Genomic DNA, 18,452 nt, shown 5'->3' with positions numbered 1-18,452 from the left:
CACAGCTTAGTTGGTTCATCTGCTGAGGATCCCATAAAGCAGCAGTCAGGGTGTCAGCAGGGCTTTACTCTCATCTGAGGGCTTGACTAGAGAAGAATATACTTTAGGGTCTTTTTGGTTCTTAGTAAAATTCATTTCCTTGTGGCTGTATGACTGAGGACCCTGGCTGTTTGCTGATTATTGTGTGGAGACTGTCCTCAGGCCCTAGAGGCTGCCTACAGTTCTCTACCACCTGGCCCTCTCTATAAGCAGTTTTCATTATGGCATTTGGTTCTTCAAGGCTGTCAAAAGGAATCCCTCCTTTTCAGTTTGTTAAGACTATCTTCTATGACATAATGTAATAAAGAGTGAAATCCCATTACTTTTGCCATATTCTGTTGGTTAGAAGCAAGTCATAAATTTTACCTGTACTCAAGGAAAGTAGATTATATAAAAGCATGACTTATTGTGGGTCATCTTAGCATGTTACTGCCCTAGTAGAAAACCAGTGCATCACCAACATCTGTGATTCTCATCTTAGCATGTTTATTCATTTCTATTACATTCTGTCACCTTTTCTATCTTTATTGTGTCATCATAATTTACCTTGATTGTTGCAGTATCTTCTTTAATGAGTTTGTCTGTATCCAATCTGGCCTTCTCTAATCCATTCTCTACTACATAGCCAAGGTGATCTCCTTGGAATGCAAATAAGTTCATGTCCCATTCTTGCTTAGTTTTTTTCAAGGGCCTTCAAAAGCTCCACAGAATGTGGAGCTTATCAGAATTTACAAAGTCTCTGTATGTATTTCCTTCCTTAACCTAAAAAGATCTTATTACTCATCTTCACCCAGAGAAACTTTTTGACCTCTATGAATGTGAACTCCCCTTAGGATAAGTTTCTTCTCTTAGAGTTTATAGTGGTCCCCTTGTTATAAGTGAGTATATATTGAATTGAATAGTTTCTCTCTCTACCACTAGATGATAAAGTTTACAAAGGCAAGACTATGTCTGGTTTTGCTTACTATTTGGCCTCAGCATGAAGCATTATTCCTAGCACATAATACGTATTTATCTATCACCTCTCTCTCTCTCTCTCTCTCTCTTAGTAGATGAATAATTGATCAAAGAGATACTTCAGAAATTGTAGTCATATAATAGATATGGATACTTTAAGTTTGGTTTCTAATATTGACTGGTTCTAAAATAGGAATAGTTACATATATTCACTATTTAACAGTTATGTACTGTGCAATTTCTGTGGGTCAAGAGTCTGGGTGTAGCTTAGTTGGATCCTCTGTTTGGAGTCTGCTATGGTTTGGATTTCTTTTTAATTTTTATTTATTTATGATAGTCACAGAGAGAGAGAGAGAGAGAGGCAGAGACACAGGCAGAGGGAGAAGCAGGCTCCATGTACCGGGAGCCCGATGTGGGATTCGATCCCGGGTCTCCAGGATCGTGCCCTGGGCCAAAGGCAGGCGCCAAACTGCTGTGCCACCCAGGGATCCCATGGTTTGGATGTTGTGTCCGCAAAATTCATATGTTGAAGTCCTAAAACCCAAGCATGATGTTATTAGGAGGTGGGGCCTTTGCGAGTTGATAAATTGAGGAAACTGGAGTCTTCGTGGATGGAATTAGTGCCTTCTAAAAGAAGCTCCATAGAGATCCTGGGCTCCTTTCACCATGTGAAATACAGAGGGAAGACACCAGCTATGACCAGGAAGAGGGCTCTTGTCCAGAGAACATAACCATGCTGGTGCCTTGATCTTGGATTTCCAGCATCCAGAACTGTGAAAAATACATGTCTTTTATTTATAAGATACCCAGTCCATGGTGTTTTGTTATAGCCACCCAAACTGACTAAGACAGATTTTCACAAGGCTTCAATTAAATACTCAGCAAACTTCAACTGAGATTAATAGTGCAGCAATTTTGATCAATAAATTAAGAAAATGTATTCATTTGGAAAGTAGCTTGAAAGATGACTTTTTGGCACAAAAAGCAGAAAATTCATTATATAAAAAACATAAGGTCAAAGTGAAAAATAATTCTCTTTTGTCTTAAGACCCCAAATCTTTCCAAAACCCAGTTAAAAAGAATATTTTATGCAAATTCTACTAATACATATTAAATCAACATCATAAATCTGTAGAGACTAGTGACATATTTCTAATGGATACTTAATAAAGAAAAAATTTAATTTAAAAATCTATGTATCATCCTCAGCATCACTTTGTCCTAGCAATGAAAATGGAAGTAAAACCTTTTAAATATCCTAATGGTTTTTAGTGAGTGTAGATTTTTTATATCTGTACCCGCCCTATACTTTCACATTATAAATTCAAGTCAAATGAGGTATTTCCATTATTTAATTCCTGTGTTTGGTCCTCTTATTTCCATAAATAAGATTATTCTACAATTCATAAGGCATATGCTGTGATTCTAATGAAAACTAGTCAACTAACTGATATAGAAGCAGAATGGATTGACTTAGTTCTTTTATTACATCATGTTTTATATGTTTTTTAGTGCCCCGTCTAGCACTGTGCACATTCTAAGAGCCTAATATCTAGCTCTTGAATAAACACATAGATAAGGCTTTTATTTTAAGATGTTACAATTAATTCAGCAAAAAGTGTTTTGAACTTTTTCCATGTCTTTGTGAAGTGTAGTGGATGAGAACAAGACACCAGCTCTGTGACCTTAGAGCAGTTACTTAAATTTTCAAGCTACATTTTTCTCAAAGCTGGTATCTACGTCATCTATTATTATGAAGATAAAATGAGATAATGCACACAACTGCTTTTTCAGAGTACCTGGATCATGCCAAGCGTAATCAGGAAATATTAGAAACTGTTAATTGCTCTTTGCATAAACTTATCATCACTGCTCAGAAATGTGCTCCTCAGTGCCATATCATGCTTGTTTGACCTAAAATCACTGAGCACTTTCTAGTAAGAATTTTTAATTTTCACAGTAACATTTGTTTCTGTAAAAAAATATCCAATTCATATTGGAAGCAGTTTTCATGATAAATCAAGCTAGAAAGAGACAGGAGGATATTATAAGAATTTATCTGTGACCTTTTTCTATTTCCTGCATCTTTCCTTACAATGTCTGTGTGCCTGTAGGTATTGGAAATGAAGCAAAAGAAAGAAAGAAAGCATAGGGCCTTTTTAGTCTTCCTAAAATACCACTTCCATCACTTGCTACCTTTTATAAAAGCCCTTGCTGACTTTCTGCTGGTTAGAGGACAGTATGCAAAGTCAGAATCAGAGGTTGAAGGTAGAATTATTATTAGGCCATTCCCCATTTCTTTCACAGAATGATTACTATTTCCCTTATCTGCTGCCCTAGCAGGTCTGGTCTGTTTGGTTTTCCTTTTCACTGACAGCACATGCCCCGTCTCACTCTGCCCTTCCAGCCATTACTTTCTCCTTGTCTCGTGTGACCCCTCTTTTTCAGAATTTATTAGGTCTCTGTGGCTTCTTTCAATTGCTTTTGTTAGCAGTATGTGGAAACTTGAAAAGAATCAAACAAATATGAGAACAAAACCTATATGAGAAAGGTAGAACCCCAACATTCAGATTTGGGAGACTTTTATGTATTAGTAGCTTTCTCCTGCTGTTGTCAGGCACTTAAATACTAGGGAAACATTTGCTCTCATGTTCTTCATTACTGTATCTAGGAACCTCCAAATCTATTCGGGTTGACTAGGATCTTTTCATGTTCATATATCCACTGGCTATTGAATATCTCATCTTGAATTCATTCAAAATATATTTTTCCACACACCTACTATGTACCAGGAATTTTTCTAAGTGATGGAAATAGTGATCAAAGAGACTAATTTTTTTCACACATTTTTCATTCCATTTCATTTTATTTGTGTCATGGCACAAATAAAATATTGGCAATCAATACACAAATGCATAATACAATTTCAGGTAGTACTAGTATTATAAAGTAAAATGAGGATAATTAAATGACTAGAAAGTGATATTGTAGATATGTTCAGGACAGGTTTATGTGGGAAGACATCCCTTATAAGTGAATATAGGAACAAGCTATGCAGATATCCTGCACAGAGGGTTCCAGACAGAGGGAGGAAAATGTAAGGAAGCCCTGGGATGGGAGAATGCTTGGCTTGCTTGAGGAATGGCAAGGAGCACAGTGAGGGGGGCAAAGTCAGAGCTGCAAGAGTGCGGGAGTGAGGATGACATTACAGGCCATGCTAAGGCCTTTGGATTTTATTCTGTGTGAGGTGGGAGGTCATGGGAGGGCTTTGAGCCAAGCAATGACACAATCTGACTTAAGTTTAAAAGTATCACTCTGACTGCTATATTGAAAATCAATTGTGAAGGGACAAGGGAGTAAGCAAGAAGGCCAATTTAGAAGACTGTGCAGTAATCCCAGAGACAGATGTGGTGGCTTGGACTAGGATCAGAACAGAGGAAATGGTGAGAAGTGGTCAGGTCAGATTCTGGATATATTTTGAAGTTAGAGCCAATAGGATTTGCTTGTGGACTGGATGAGAAGAGACAAGGGTTCTTCCTGGATTTTAACCTTGAATACCTTATGGGAGTCTCTAAGACAATATATTCTAAACTAAACTCAATTCTCTCCACGTCTCACTCTTCTGGTATTTAAATTTCAGTGAATGGCATCACCATCTGCTCTGTGTCCCATGAAAGAAGGTAATATCCTTCTGTTATTTTACCATTTTTTCTCCTTTCTGGGTCTACCCAAACAATTCCCAAGTCCTACCATTTTCTACCGTATTGATCTCAAGTGAGATCTCTTTATCTTATTTTATCTTTATTTTATTTTTTTAAGATTTTATTTATCCAAAAAAAAAAAGATTTTATTTATCCATTCATGAGAGACACACAGAGAGAGACAGAGACACAGGCAGAGGGAAAAGCAAGCTCCACGCAGGGAGCCCGATGTGGGACTCGATCCTGGGACTCCAGGATCATGCCCCCGGCCGAAGGCAGGCGCCAAACCGCTGAGCCATCTAGTGATCCCCGAGATCATCATTCTTTACGCACTTATTTCAGGGCATGGAACTGGGTTACTCCCACGAGTTTCTTTGCTTGCCTTTAGAAAGCAAAATTGCCATCTGCTCACCACATGTAGCCAAAACAATCTTCCTAAAAGCTCATTGAAACATTTCAGTGATTCTCAGACTTTCTGTGATCTGGGGGCAGCTTGCCTTTCTTCTTCTCTCTTGGTGGGTTCTTCAGGCTCCCGTCAGTCACCTGCGCCTCTCTCTGACCATGTGTTCTTATGTATGGTCTTTTGCGACTGGTTCATTTTTAGAGTGTACTGCATCATATAAGATGAATTGTGTCCTTATTCTCTAAACATTAGCTTAGCATAATACAGATTTTCCAAAAAGTACTAAATGCTATTGTATGTGTTGGCTTGTTTATTTCCTGGCCATCTGCAATGATAGTTTTGCTTATTTCAAGTAGAGTTAATTTGCTTTTGAGTCTCACTGATACGGATTAATCATTGAAATCCAGTCCTCTCAGTGGCTAAGAAAAACACGTTTTTATCCTGAATTTTCTCAGAGAATTGTTTTAAAGAACTATTTTAGAGCTGTTATATTTAGTTTTTTTTTTTCTTTTCTGGTTGCATAGAATGAAGGTAAGAACTCATTGTTCACCTGTGCTTTCTAACTATTTAGATACAATGCCTACCTTTTCTTGGCAAATGGAAGTTTTAAGAACCTAGTGGGGCAAAGGGAGTATTGCACTGACCTCTTCATACCCAGGAGATAATAGAGCAGACTTATAGACCCAAAGGAAGCAAGTGAAATATACACAAATTAACTATATTAAAATGATAGCATATTTTCCTTTTTGTAATACAGTACAAAATTTTAAAGCACTTAACCTAAAAAAATTTTAAAAAGTAAAACACTTAACCTCTTGTTTTGAAAACAGTGTTTGAAGACATGGAGAAAAAAATGAATGTGACTTGAGGGAAGAAATTGTATCAGTCACTTAAGCTGAAATATTTTTCCCTATAGACTATAAATACTAATTTTTAAGATGCATGTGAGTTAGCCGAGCAGATCACACATTCAACTAGTGGGTAAAAATATTTATATGAAGTATGCAAGGAATTTGAACTTCCAGATGTTTGCTTTGGAATGTAGTTATAATGACATCACAAAAATATTTTGAAAATATATCTGTGACTGTGATTATAGTATTTCAAAAATTGAAATGCAGAGTTTCAAATATACTATGTAAATATTGGAGATTCTTTTCAGAAATAGTATTTGCAGATCTTCCATGACTTATGATGGGGTTATGTCCAGACAAACCCATTGTAAATTGAAAATATAGTAAGTCCAAATGAATTTAATAACCTGTCCTACTGAACAACAGAGCTTAGCCTAGCCTACCTTAAATGTGCTCAGAATACTTCCATTAGCCTACAGTTGCTCAGAATCATCTAACACAAAACCTAATTTTTACTAAAGTGTTGCTATCTCTTGTAATTTATAGAATAGTCAAAATGAAAAACAGAATGATTGTATGGGTATCAGTTATTTACCTTGGGGATTATCACATGGCTGTTGCTAACTGCTCCTGCCCAGCATCATGAGAGTATTGTACCGCATATTGCTAGCCTGGGAAGAGATACAAATTCAAAGTATGAGTAAAAAAACAAAAAGTATGGTTTCCATTGAATGTAATTTGCTTTTCCACCATTGTAAAGCTGAAAATATTAAGTCCAACTATCATAAGCTGGAGACCATCTGTATTTTTGTATAAGATACAGATACTTCCTGAAACAGTCAAGTGAAATGATTTTAAGGTACTTTAAAATAATTTGGATACCCTGCTACCAAGAGGATATTTTCTGGAAGCTATCATTTGTAGAAATCACATTCAAAAGAGAGAATCATTTAATTAAGCCATAATCCAATTTTTTTGGTTTGCTTTGTGTGTGTGTGTGTGTGTGTGTGTGTGTGTCTTTTGCTATTTCTGAACTATAAGGCTTTTCCTGTTTTTTTTTTTTATTTAAATAATGATGTCCATCAAGTCATTCGATAAATTTTTATTGAGTATCTCCTACATGCCAGCAATGTTCCACAGACAGGGATTCAGCAGTTAACAAAAGTTAAGTCCCAGCTTTCATGGAGGTTACTCTGTAGAGAGAAGAGAGACCATAAATGAGTGACAAGACATGTATTGTGTGCTACACAGTAGTAAAGGCAGTGGAGGAAAAGAAAGCTGGAAAGGTAGGTCCAATGCGCTAGAGAAGAGAGGATGTGCTGTCGTTTTTCATAGCATGTCAGGCAATGCCTAATTGATAAGGTTAAGAAGAAGTGAAGAAGACAGCAAAGCACATTTGGGGAGAAAGTGCTCCAGGGAGTGGAAGCAAGTGCAGAGGGAAACATGTGCTTCAAGGAGTGGCTAGAGTGAGTAAGTTAGGGAGCTGATAGGAAGTGAGATTCAAGATCTGTGGCCTGTGGGTAGACAGCAGCCTTTTGTGTTAATATACAAACTTGAAATTTGCTTCTGAAAAAAGATTAGGATCTTTTAGATGACTTAAAGTAAGGCAAATAAAAAGATTTACATTTTGAAAGCATGACTGTAGTGGTTGTTTTGAAAGGCAAAGGGGAAGTGGGGAGACCAGTTAGAAGACTAGTTTTATAATCTAGGCAAGAGATGAGGATGGCATGGGCCATGATGGTGAAAGGGTGGATGTAGAAAGCTCCAGCCAGATTCCAGACATACTTTGAAGGGAGCTTTCAAAAAATGGATGTGAAATGTGAGGGAAAGAAATCAAATTTTTAAAAAGTTTTACCTTTATACTTGAGTTTATACATTTTTTAATGCTTAGAGCATAATTTTAAATGTTTCTTAAATGTGAAACCAAGGGCTTGTTAATTTTACTAGTTTTTAATATTTTAGCTCTTGGCTCAAATATTTGTTTTCAACTGTCACATCCCAGGAAATTAGGCACCACCTGTAGCTGATACAGTTTTCCAATTTATAATTATAATAATTATAGTTTTTGTCATCTTTCAAAATTTACAGAGAAAAATCAGAAAGACTAGTGTACGAGACTGATAGTCAACTGATAGTGACCTATTTAATATCAATTCTATTTTTCATTAAAGATAGATCTCTGCTGTGATTCACGGTGATGGTGTGCTCAGCTAAAAAATATGTTACTAGCCTCTCTTACAACTAGATGTGGCCATGTGACCCAATTCTGGCCATTGCAAGAAGCAAGCAGAGGTGCACAAATTTCCTGGTAAGGTTCTAGGAAAGATTCTTTGAGACAAAGGTGACATGACGCTTTCTCCTATTGCCTTTTTTCTTCTACCTACTTAGATCTGAGATATTTTAAAATATCATTTGAGCATTTAGTTTTTTATTTTAATTCCGATAGAGTTAACATACAGTGTTCTGTTAGTTTCATGTGTACAATATAGTGATTCAGCTAATCCTCTTCATTACTCAGTGCTCATCTTGGTTAAGTGTCCACTTTAATCCCTGTCACCTATTTCACCCCTCCCCTCACCAGCCTCCCCTCTGGTGACCATTAGTTCGGTCTCTTATATAAGTTAAATACTTATATTTGTTAAATAATAGAACTTAGCATAAGGGAAAATGAGAGTTTTCTAGATACTTATTGCTAAATGTTGGGAAAAAGATTGTCAGAAGAGAACATGGTATTAAAAATAGTCATTAGTCCCTTGTAAATGTCCTGGCTTTTGTTCATGTCATTGCCACATTCTGGCACATAGATTAGAAAAGTATATTTATCTTGCTCAACCCTCAGTACTGTTGGGTAGAGTTAGGATTGTCTCTTTCCGTGTCCCTTAGTCATTGTGTGGTCTTGGGCCAGTTGGCTAATCCAGCTAAGCCTCAGTTTCCTCATCTGTAAAATAAGATTAATAATTACTTTCTCACTAGTTTCTTCCCAGGATTAAATGACATAGTATAGGTACATTTTATAAATCCCCTGAAATCCCGTAGCCTATGTCTGATACATGTTAAGAGCTAATTACATGTTAACTGCTATTATCAATATTGTAGCTATTATTTCCGCTGATATTCAGAGCTCTGTATGTTGTTTGGCGAACACAGTGAAAAATTTTGCAAATTAAGTGTGAGTTGAACACATTGTTTATAAAGCAGGAAGGAAACTACACAGAGCTAAAGGGACCACAGGTCTTATAGAGTGGCATCAAGTGCAGCTGCCAAGAGAGTACAAAGGACCTCCCACGAGGAGAAACCTTGTGAATAGTGAAGTGTTCTTTCCCTTTTTCTTCTCATTTCTTTAGTGTCACTGGGCCAGGCATCCCAGTACTAACAAACATCTTAATAATTTACCATACTTTTGTTGTGTCTGTTTCCCATCCGACAATGTCTAAACCTTATGTATACTATGCCTTATTGAATTCCTTGAAAGTATTGTCTCCGTTTGAAAAGCTTTTCACCTGCTCTACTGTAATCCGAGTTGAGCAATCTCACAGGCTTGTCTGTAGAACAGGATTTACGAACTCATTAGAAATATTAAGTCCAGAGGCAAGCACAGGTGCACAACTTCTGGCTTCAGTTTCATTTGCATAATAGGAGCTGGGTAACTGAAGATGTCACTGGTTACCTGGTTAAACACAAAAGATTAAAACACTATATTCAAGTATGGTTTCCCTAAATCTGTCTACATTTTACTCTTTACAAAGTTGAATGAATATTGTTAACATTTATTAGTATGCACAGGTGTGGAATTCTAGGATTCCTATTTATAAATTCTTTTACTGGAATGTCCCAGTCTCTTCTTTAGTCTTCATTTTTGACTCATCTAGCTAGAAAGGAAGTTTTTGCCACTAACTATTTTTTTTCTTTTTAGGGTGGATACCTTTTGCAATTTTAATTATAGAAGAGCGTTAACTCTTGGCAAAACAAAGCTACTGGGTTTCCTGCCTCAGAGAAACCTTTAAATAGGATTGGAGAAGATTCTAGGAACTAACTTTGTAAGAAGCAGTCATTTCTCACAGACTTTCAATATTTCAAACAAAAAGATATTTCAAAAAACCTTCTAATAATTTAGCAGTACATATTAGAAATGTTTTAATGAAAATGATTTCCACATCACATGTACATGTGCTTCAAGGATGTTCCTCATGGACTTATTTATAACATAAAATATTTAGGAGGCTTCCCACAATGAAGTGTAGAATTGAATATTAAGCTTTCTTTTGAAGTGGTGCTATACAAAACCTTCATATCCGAGGGATATATCCTTGACTTCTTAAGTAGGAAATTTAAAACAAAAAAAAACCCCAAATATGTTGTATAGTACTATATACAAATAATGGAAATATACATAAATATTGATTGGATTGAGTTCTATACATAGGCAAATACTATGATCACTGGTTTGTAATACCATGATTAATCATCACTATCTGTCATGGGCAAAGAAAGGGTATTAATGTCCTGAATGCTGTGTATTTAAAGTTATTGCCCAAAACAGTAAAAGTGGACATTTCTTGGTGGTGGAATGAAAGGGGATTTCATTTTTCTATTACCCTTGAGAAAACGGGTTTGTTATTTTTATAACATTAGAAATAATCCAGTAGAGTATTTTTAAGAAATTTCCCTTAAAAACCTAAATTATCCACGTTAAACAGATGACTAATTTTAAAAAGAAATCAACCAAAGTTTTCCTACCATACTTTTATTAAGGTTTAGAAAGTTGGGATTACTATTATAGCATTTCTGTATAAGGTGATTCCATTTCATCTAGCTTTTGGTAGTTTATGCTGGCTGGGGTTTAAGTACTTAAAAAGTTAAGTAGAACAAAGCATAATTAATCTTGGTAATTAGAAATAGAAATTATCTAAGATTTTTATGATTTTTTTAGAGCTTTACAAATTTACTTTTATTATTTTTATCTATAGAAATGATTTAGTGTAATATAAATTTTTCTACAATTTACTGATATTGTTGGCTTTTATTTAGTGATTCATGAATCAGGAAGAATCTAGTCTAAAAAACAAAAAGGAGTTTCAAAGAGTTGTATAAAGTGAGAGGTTTTTATAAAAGTCAAAAGTGAGCAGGAACAAAGAAGTTATACCATCATTTGCTGATTGGTTAAGGCAGGGTTGCTTCCCTTATGTGGAACAAAAGGAAGTCTGGGATTCAGGTCAAGGTGATGTGTGCTGAGCGGGCAGACACTGAATGCTTGATCAGGTCCTTCCTTTTCTGTGAGAGCCAAACGTAAAAAGTTAGTTAATTTTTAGTTTGCTGACATGGAGCATAGCATGAACAATTCTGTCTTGGGCCTAATTTGGTTATTTTAACAATAGCAATCCATTGAATATACATAAAAAAAATCTTGATTAAGTCCCAATAGTTCATTTTTGCTTTTGTTTCCCTTTGCCTTCATAGATGTATCTTGCAAGAAGTTGCTGTGGCCAAGTTCAAAAAGGGTGTTGCCTGTGTTCTCCTCTAGGATTTTGATGGAATCTTGTCTCACATTTAGATCTTTCAACCATTTTGAGTTTATCTTTGTGTATGGTGTAAGAGAATGGTCCAGTTTCATTCTTCTGCATGTGGCTGTCCAATTTTTCCCAGCACCATTTATTGAAGAGACTGTCCTTTTTCCAGTGGATAGTCTTTCTTCTTTGTAGAAAATTAATTGACCATAGAGTTGAGAGCCCATTTCTGGGTTCTCTATTCTGTTCCATTGATCTGTGTGTCTGTTTCTGTGCCAGTACCACACTGTCTTGATGACCACAGCTTTGTAGTACAACCTGAAATCTGGCATTGTGATGCCCCTGGCCATGGTTTTCTTTTCCAATATTCCCCTGGCTATTTGCAGTCTTTTCTGATTCCACACAAATCTTAAGATTATTTGTTCCAACTCTAAAGAAAGTTCATGGTATTTTGATAAGGATTGCATTGAATGGGTAAATTGCCCTGGGTAGCATTGACATTTTCACAATATTAATTCTTCCAATCCATGAGGATGGAATATTTTTCCATCTCTTTGTGTCTTCCTCAATTGCTTTCAGAAGTGTTCTGTAGTTTTTAGGGTATAGGTCCTTTACCTCTTTGGTTAGGTTCATTCCTAGGTATCTCATGCTTTTGGGTGCAAAGCCTCTGCATAGCAAAAGAAACAGTCAACAAAACTAAAAGACAACCTACAGAATGGGAGAAGATATTTGCAAATGACATATCAGATAAAGGGCTAGTATCCAAGATCTATAAAGAACCTATTAAACTCAACACCAAAGAAACAAACCAAATCATGATATGAGCAGAAGACATGAATAGAAATTTCACAGAGGAAGACATAGACATGGCCAACAAGCACATGAGGAAATGCTCTGCATCACTGGCCATCAGGGAAATACAAACCAAAACTACAATGAGATACCATCTCACACCAGTGAGAATGGGGAAAATTAACAAGACAGGAAACAACAAATGTTGGAGAGGATGTGGAGATAGGGGAACCCTCTTGCACTGTTGGTGGGAATGTGAACTGCTGCAGCTACTCTGGAAAACTGTGTGGAGGTTCCTCAAACAGTTAAAAATAGAGCTACTGTATGATCCAGCAATTGCACTACTGGGGATTTACCCCAAAGATACAGATGCAGTGAAAAACCAAGACACCTGCACTCCGATGTTCATAGCAGCAATGTCCATAATAGCCAAATGGTGGGAAGAGCCACGATGTCCTTCGACAGATGAATGGATAAAGAAGATGTGGTCTTTATGTATACAATGGAATATTACTCAGCCATCAGAAATGACACATACCCACCATTTGCTTTGACATGGATAGAACTAGAGGGTATCATGCTGAATGAAGTAAGTCAATCAGAGGACAATAATCATATGGTTTCATTCATACAGGAATATAAAAAGTCATGAAAGTGATTATAGGGGAAAGGTGGGAAAATGAGTGGGAAAAATCAGAGAGGGAGACAGAACATGAGAGACTCCCTACTCTGGGGAATGAACAAAGGGGTAATGGAAGGGGAGGTGGGTGGGGGGATGGGGTGACTGGGTGACGGCCACTGATGGGGGCACTTGACCTGATGTACATTGGGTCTCATGCTATATGTTGGCAAATCGAACTCCAATAAAAAATATACAAAAAAATAACAATTTTGTATTTTTATGTCTGGAATAAAAAGATTTTCTTTTCTTATTTCAGAAAGTTAATCATAGGTTCATGTGAAAGAAATGTCACCAAAATAAAGGCATTTGCTTTTACTAACACAGTTACAGGACAAAGATGTTTTAAGAAAACTATGAGTGATGTCCTCTGGTTTACAGAAAATAAATGAATTTCTTGATCAGCATTTTAATTGAATATGGACTCCCCCCTTTTCAATGTAAATACATTAAAACCATTGAACAATAGGAGTAATTAGAGATAGATTTATAAGAATATTAAGAAGTCTTTTTAAAATTCCAGATTCAGCAGATCTTTTTCACCTGATTTCTGATTAATAAAAATGATAAGGATTGAAAGAGAACTTTCATCCCATCCCGGTGCTAGTCCTGGATGAGATGATGTGATATAACTTACATGACAGAGGAAAGAGACTCATAGTTTAGCCACTTTGTGGGTGTGCCTTTCCCAGTAAGTTGAGTCATCTTCAAACTGGGTAGGGCAGGGATCCCTGGGTGGCGCAGCGGTTTGGCGCCTGCCTTTGGCCCAGGGCGCTATCCTGGAGACCCGTGATGGAATCCCACGTCGGGCTCCCGGTGCGTGGAGCCTGCTTCTCCCTCTGCCTGTGTCTCTGCCTCTCTCTCTTTCTCTGTGTGTGACTATCATAAATAAATAAAAATAAAAATAAATAAAAGCTCATTTCTTTAAAAAAAAAACAAACTGGGTAGGGCAAAGTTCACATCGTAAAAATATAAAAAGAAGGAGACATGTTTTCCGATTCTCATTTCTCAGCCCCTACACAACTAACAGGTTAGGAGGTTGAATAAAGTGGTCATTCTGCTTGCAGAATCATCTCTAAGAATGGGAGACCTGAAAGAACACCCCATCCCAGTTTTCCAAATGAGAAGATGAGTTCAATTTCAGAAATTCTAGACTGAGAAGCTTTAAGTCAACCCCTAGCTGTGTTTTGGAATATAAACCACTGATTGATGAACAAGTGAAAGGGAGACGTTAACAATTGAAGAGAAACTTGATTCACAGGGAACAAGAATCTTAAACTCTTTTCCTATTTTGATAAATTTACTAGCTTCGTTGTCATTCATTTAGCCTTGTGCTTTATTTTATTTTATTTTATTTTTTATTTTTATGTTTTTAAAAAGATTTTATTTATTTATTCATGTAAGACACAGAGAAAGAGGCAGAGACATACCAGGGGGAGAAGCAAGCTCCCTGTGGAGAGCTTGATGCGAGAGATACCATAACCCTGGGATCCTACTCTGAACCAAAGGCAGACGCTCAACTACTGAGCCACCCAGGTGCCCCTAGTCTTGTGTTTTAATGGGATGTGACTGAACCTTGCAAATACCTTGGGCAATTAGTTAAAGTGACTTTAGGGTTTCGTAAGACCTATATGTGTCAATAGGGGGTGATGTTCATGCTTACAGGTATGGATCACAGATGGTCTCCCATTGTATCCTCGATTGATCACCTGGTGATTGATCACCAGAGTATAAATCTGAATTGTGAGAATTTAATTTGTTAGGAAATATTTACAGATTAAAAGTCATTCAGAGGTGGATCATCAAGCTCATGAGAGCTCTAGAACCATTGTATGTTCTAGAAGGTGTTAAGGAACTGTTGATATTTAGCATAAAGAACTAAGGTATAAGGTGATCACATACAAACTGTTTTCAAATAGTTGAAGATTTACCTGATGGACAGACATAATTATGGGGTTAGGAAAACAAAACCAGAAGCAGTAGGTGGTAGTTAAAGGGAGGAAAATTTAAACTCAGTGTTAGGGACTATTTTGTAGTCATTAGAACTGCTCCACAGTGGGATAAATGGCCTTCAAAAATTCTCTGCCTTTAAAAAAAAATCTCTGCCTTTGAAAATATTGCAACAGAATCTGTACTACTGCCTTTCAAAGATGTCACTAAGTGGATTCCTACACTGGGTAGGCATCTTTAGATTCTCTGATTTTATGATTCTGTAATTTTGTTTTACATACACAAATCTGCATAATTATTTCACCAGATAACTCTGAATCATGATATCATTTAAAATCTTTTAATTATACTACTCTTAAGTTTCATCAGGTGAAGAGTGTTTTATTAACAGAGATTAAGAGAGAATGCTATGTCTTCCCATAGCTCTTAGATTAAGGTACTTTAAAACCTGATGCATATGCAAAAGAGTTCACATTTCTCCATGAATTTCTTTTTTTTTTAATCTGAGAGATTTTATTTATTTATTTATTTATTTATTTATTTATTTATTTATTTATTTATTTATTTATGAGAGATAGAGAGAGAGGCAGAGACATAGGCAGAGGGAGAAGCAGGCAGTGACATAGGCAGCAGGGAGCCCCATGCAGAACTCAATCCCAGGACCCCAGGATCACACCTGAGCCAAAGGCAGGGGTTCAACCACTGAGCCACCTAAGTGCCCCCATTGTGAATTTCTTAGTGGGTTTTTAGTCAGCATCACAGATTTGTGGCTATCTCAAAATCAATGACAACTTTAAAGGACCTATTGGTGGGCAGCTCTGGTGGCTCAGTGGTTTAGCGTCGCTTTCAGCCCAGGGCATGATCCTGGAAACCCGGGATCAAGTCCCACATCAGGCTCTCTGCATGGAGCCTGTTTCTTCCTCTGCCTGTGTCTCTGCCTCTCTCTCTGTGTCTCTCATGAATAAATAAATAAAATCTTTAAAAAAAAATAAAGGACCTATTGGTGGTTTTCCTAAATTGGATTTTGCTATAATTTCTCTTACTAAATTTAATTAACTGAAAACTTTATACTAATATAATGATCTCATTTACAAATGAGATAATACTGGTTATTTTTCATATTTGTGGCTATACAAAATCTTTGGAACACTTGTCCTGTATCTGGACAGTTCTTCAGATTTATATGACTTGGGCTTCTGTTCTAAAATTTGTATCCTGGAATTTGTTTCAATTCGGTATGAGAAGGTAACAGACAAAGAGATAATTACCTTTGAAAGAAGAATTTATCATTTACATTTTCTAAGGGAAGGGAGTATGACATAGTGTGCAGGGCCACACTGGAGAAGCACTAGGTTTTGTCTACAAGCAAAAGTAAGAGTGGGGGGCAGAGCATGACCAGAGCCTTTATTGTGTTTTTCATGGGAAAGACAAGGCAGGGCAAGGGAAATGCTTAGGATTGGGTAGGTTGAATAACATCAGGCTCTGGGCAACATGGGTAGTCTCTGGTTGTTCAGTGTGCCACTTTGGATGATTTAGGGCAGAAGAAATATAGGCTTGGTTTAAGAGTTAGATAAAGGAGATGGTTGGGAGTCTAGAGTCCCAGTTGGTTTTTGAGTTTGTAATATAATCTCTATATGCTCATGAAAGCTGGATCATAAAGGAGATATAAACAATTTTGGTTATTAATTTGGCTCTGTAGTTAGTGGGTATCAATAGACAATAGACAGAACTGAGACAAATACAGAATTTAAGAAAACATAGAATACTTCCCTACAGTAGAAGCCAAAGATCATATTCCTAGCCTGTCATGCTGTTAGGGCATAAACATGTGACTTCAGTTTGATTAATCAATGCATTGCAAGAGATTTGGATTTGGAGGTGATGGAAGCAAGAACATTGGGAATATTTCTTTTGGTAAGTAAAGCATTTAGTTCTTGGGGGCAACAGTAGAGAATATTCTGGAGTTCATTCTTAGTATTTTGGGTATAAGGTATAGAGTCCCTAAAAGCTGCAATGTCTTGACCAAGTGTGAGGCAATATTGTTTTTGCCAAAGCAGTCATTTTGATTGAGCATTTTCCAGCAGTTTCTCAGTCTGGATTTCTGACCTTCTTTGAAGTTCTGTATGCTCTTTAAGATTCTTTGATAAATTACATTTATGCTTAACCTACCCAGAATGTATTCGGTTGTATACACCTAAGAACATTGAGGTATATGGTGAATTTATAGTAGCTTGTGTCTTTCTGAAAAATTTTTAATAAACAGAGAACACAAACATAAATAGTTGAAGATATATTTAATTATGTTACTTAGGTATGAATATCAATAAAATAATTATGGTTTGAATATAAGCAGCAACTCTACCATATGAGGAAATGGAGAAGCAGATTAATAACATATGACTGTGTAATTCCAATGTCCCAAACAAGGGCAAAAAAAAAAAAAGTAGACAGTTTAACTAATAAACTGCAATCATAAATGTTGACTTTTATGATTATTTTGATGACACAAGAGATTGGAGGAAAATGACTCTATAATGAGCAACTTTAGCCAGAAACCAAGACTAGGTCTGTCTGTAACAGAGAGAGGAAGAACGGACTGGTGATCATACATCAGGGTATCCAGCACCAGCCTACACATGAGTAGCAAACTAAAAAGCTCTAAAAGTTCAAATAAGAGGGCTGGAGTGTATATTTTCTCTGTCTGTAGATTTTATTTCCATGATGTAAAGTAAATATTGTGTACTTGAAACATAGAAATAATGATGAGTTCTTAATACCTCACAAATGGCCCCAAGTAATGTTTTTTCAGTGCCATATAAGAAACCTTTGTAGTGATGAGTGGGGAGCTATCTGAGAAACACTTTCAACTTTTGCAAAGCTCTCTTATGTTCCTTTGATGGGGATTTTTTATACTTGATAATTATCAGAGCAGCTAACCACAGAGAAGGATCAGAGAAGCAGATGATTCAATTCTTGCTCTGATCTTTATGTCCTAGTCAAATTAAAACCTTGTTACAAAAGAGAAATTTGCTTCCCTTAAGACATTTAGTAATATATTTTCCCCTTTCTGAAAAACATGATGGAGAAATTATTTTACGTGCTTTAGTCATAATATGAACAGAAAATAAATATTTCATATGACAGAAAAGATAATTGTGAGAAATAATATACATGAAGTTTATTTCTAACTTTCCTTAGACATTGTTGAAATGTAATTTCTCTGTTTATGTGTATTCCATATAAACTTGGTTAAGCTTATTTGAATTCTTCATTTCCATGTTGCTTCATTGTGGTTGGTAGTTCTGATCATTATGAGGATTAAACATTTTTTTTTCAAAGAAACAGATGGGTTAATTCAATCAAATCTATAAATGTGTGGAAGATATATATGAGTATTTTCCTTCTTAGCATTATGTTAGGTAAGGGAACTTTAGAATATTTTTGATGTCGTATTATATACCATCTCTACAGGTTTATTTGGTGTACACTGTACCTCATAGCTTTTATCAAACTCTCTTCTAATTATTTGTTTAATGTTCTGTCTTCTCCCATTGCATTTATAACCTTTTATGG

The 18,452-nt window shown here is 36.3% G+C and overlaps 2 long non-coding RNA genes across 3 annotated transcripts; one reads left to right on the top strand and one right to left on the bottom strand.

Annotated features, from left to right (window-relative positions):
- Positions 1 to 1,500: 1,500 nt before the first annotated feature.
- Positions 1,501 to 14,731, bottom strand: LOC111093683. Of its 2 annotated transcripts, XR_005387126.1 has the most exons (4): positions 14,593 to 14,731; positions 9,455 to 9,621; positions 6,550 to 6,625; positions 1,501 to 1,767 (listed from the first exon to the last, which is right to left on the bottom strand). It is a non-coding gene; the product is annotated as an uncharacterized LOC111093683 (long non-coding RNA). The 2 variants fall into 2 exon arrangements; XR_005387127.1 differs by lacking the exon at positions 9,455 to 9,621.
- LOC119878768 lies at positions 8,121 to 11,470 on the top strand. Its single transcript, XR_005387128.1, has 3 exons — positions 8,121 to 8,262; positions 9,868 to 9,991; positions 11,412 to 11,470. It is a non-coding gene; the product is annotated as an uncharacterized LOC119878768 (long non-coding RNA).
- Positions 14,732 to 18,452: the final 3,721 nt, after the last annotated feature.

Source organism: Canis lupus, unplaced genomic scaffold, assembly GCF_011100685.1.
Source record: "Canis lupus familiaris isolate Mischka breed German Shepherd unplaced genomic scaffold, alternate assembly UU_Cfam_GSD_1.0 chrUn_S1890H2089, whole genome shotgun sequence".
Classification (NCBI taxonomy): domain Eukaryota; kingdom Metazoa; phylum Chordata; class Mammalia; order Carnivora; family Canidae; genus Canis; species Canis lupus.
The sequence above is the reverse complement of the archived record's forward strand: the minus strand, read 5'-3'. Positions and strand labels throughout refer to the sequence as shown.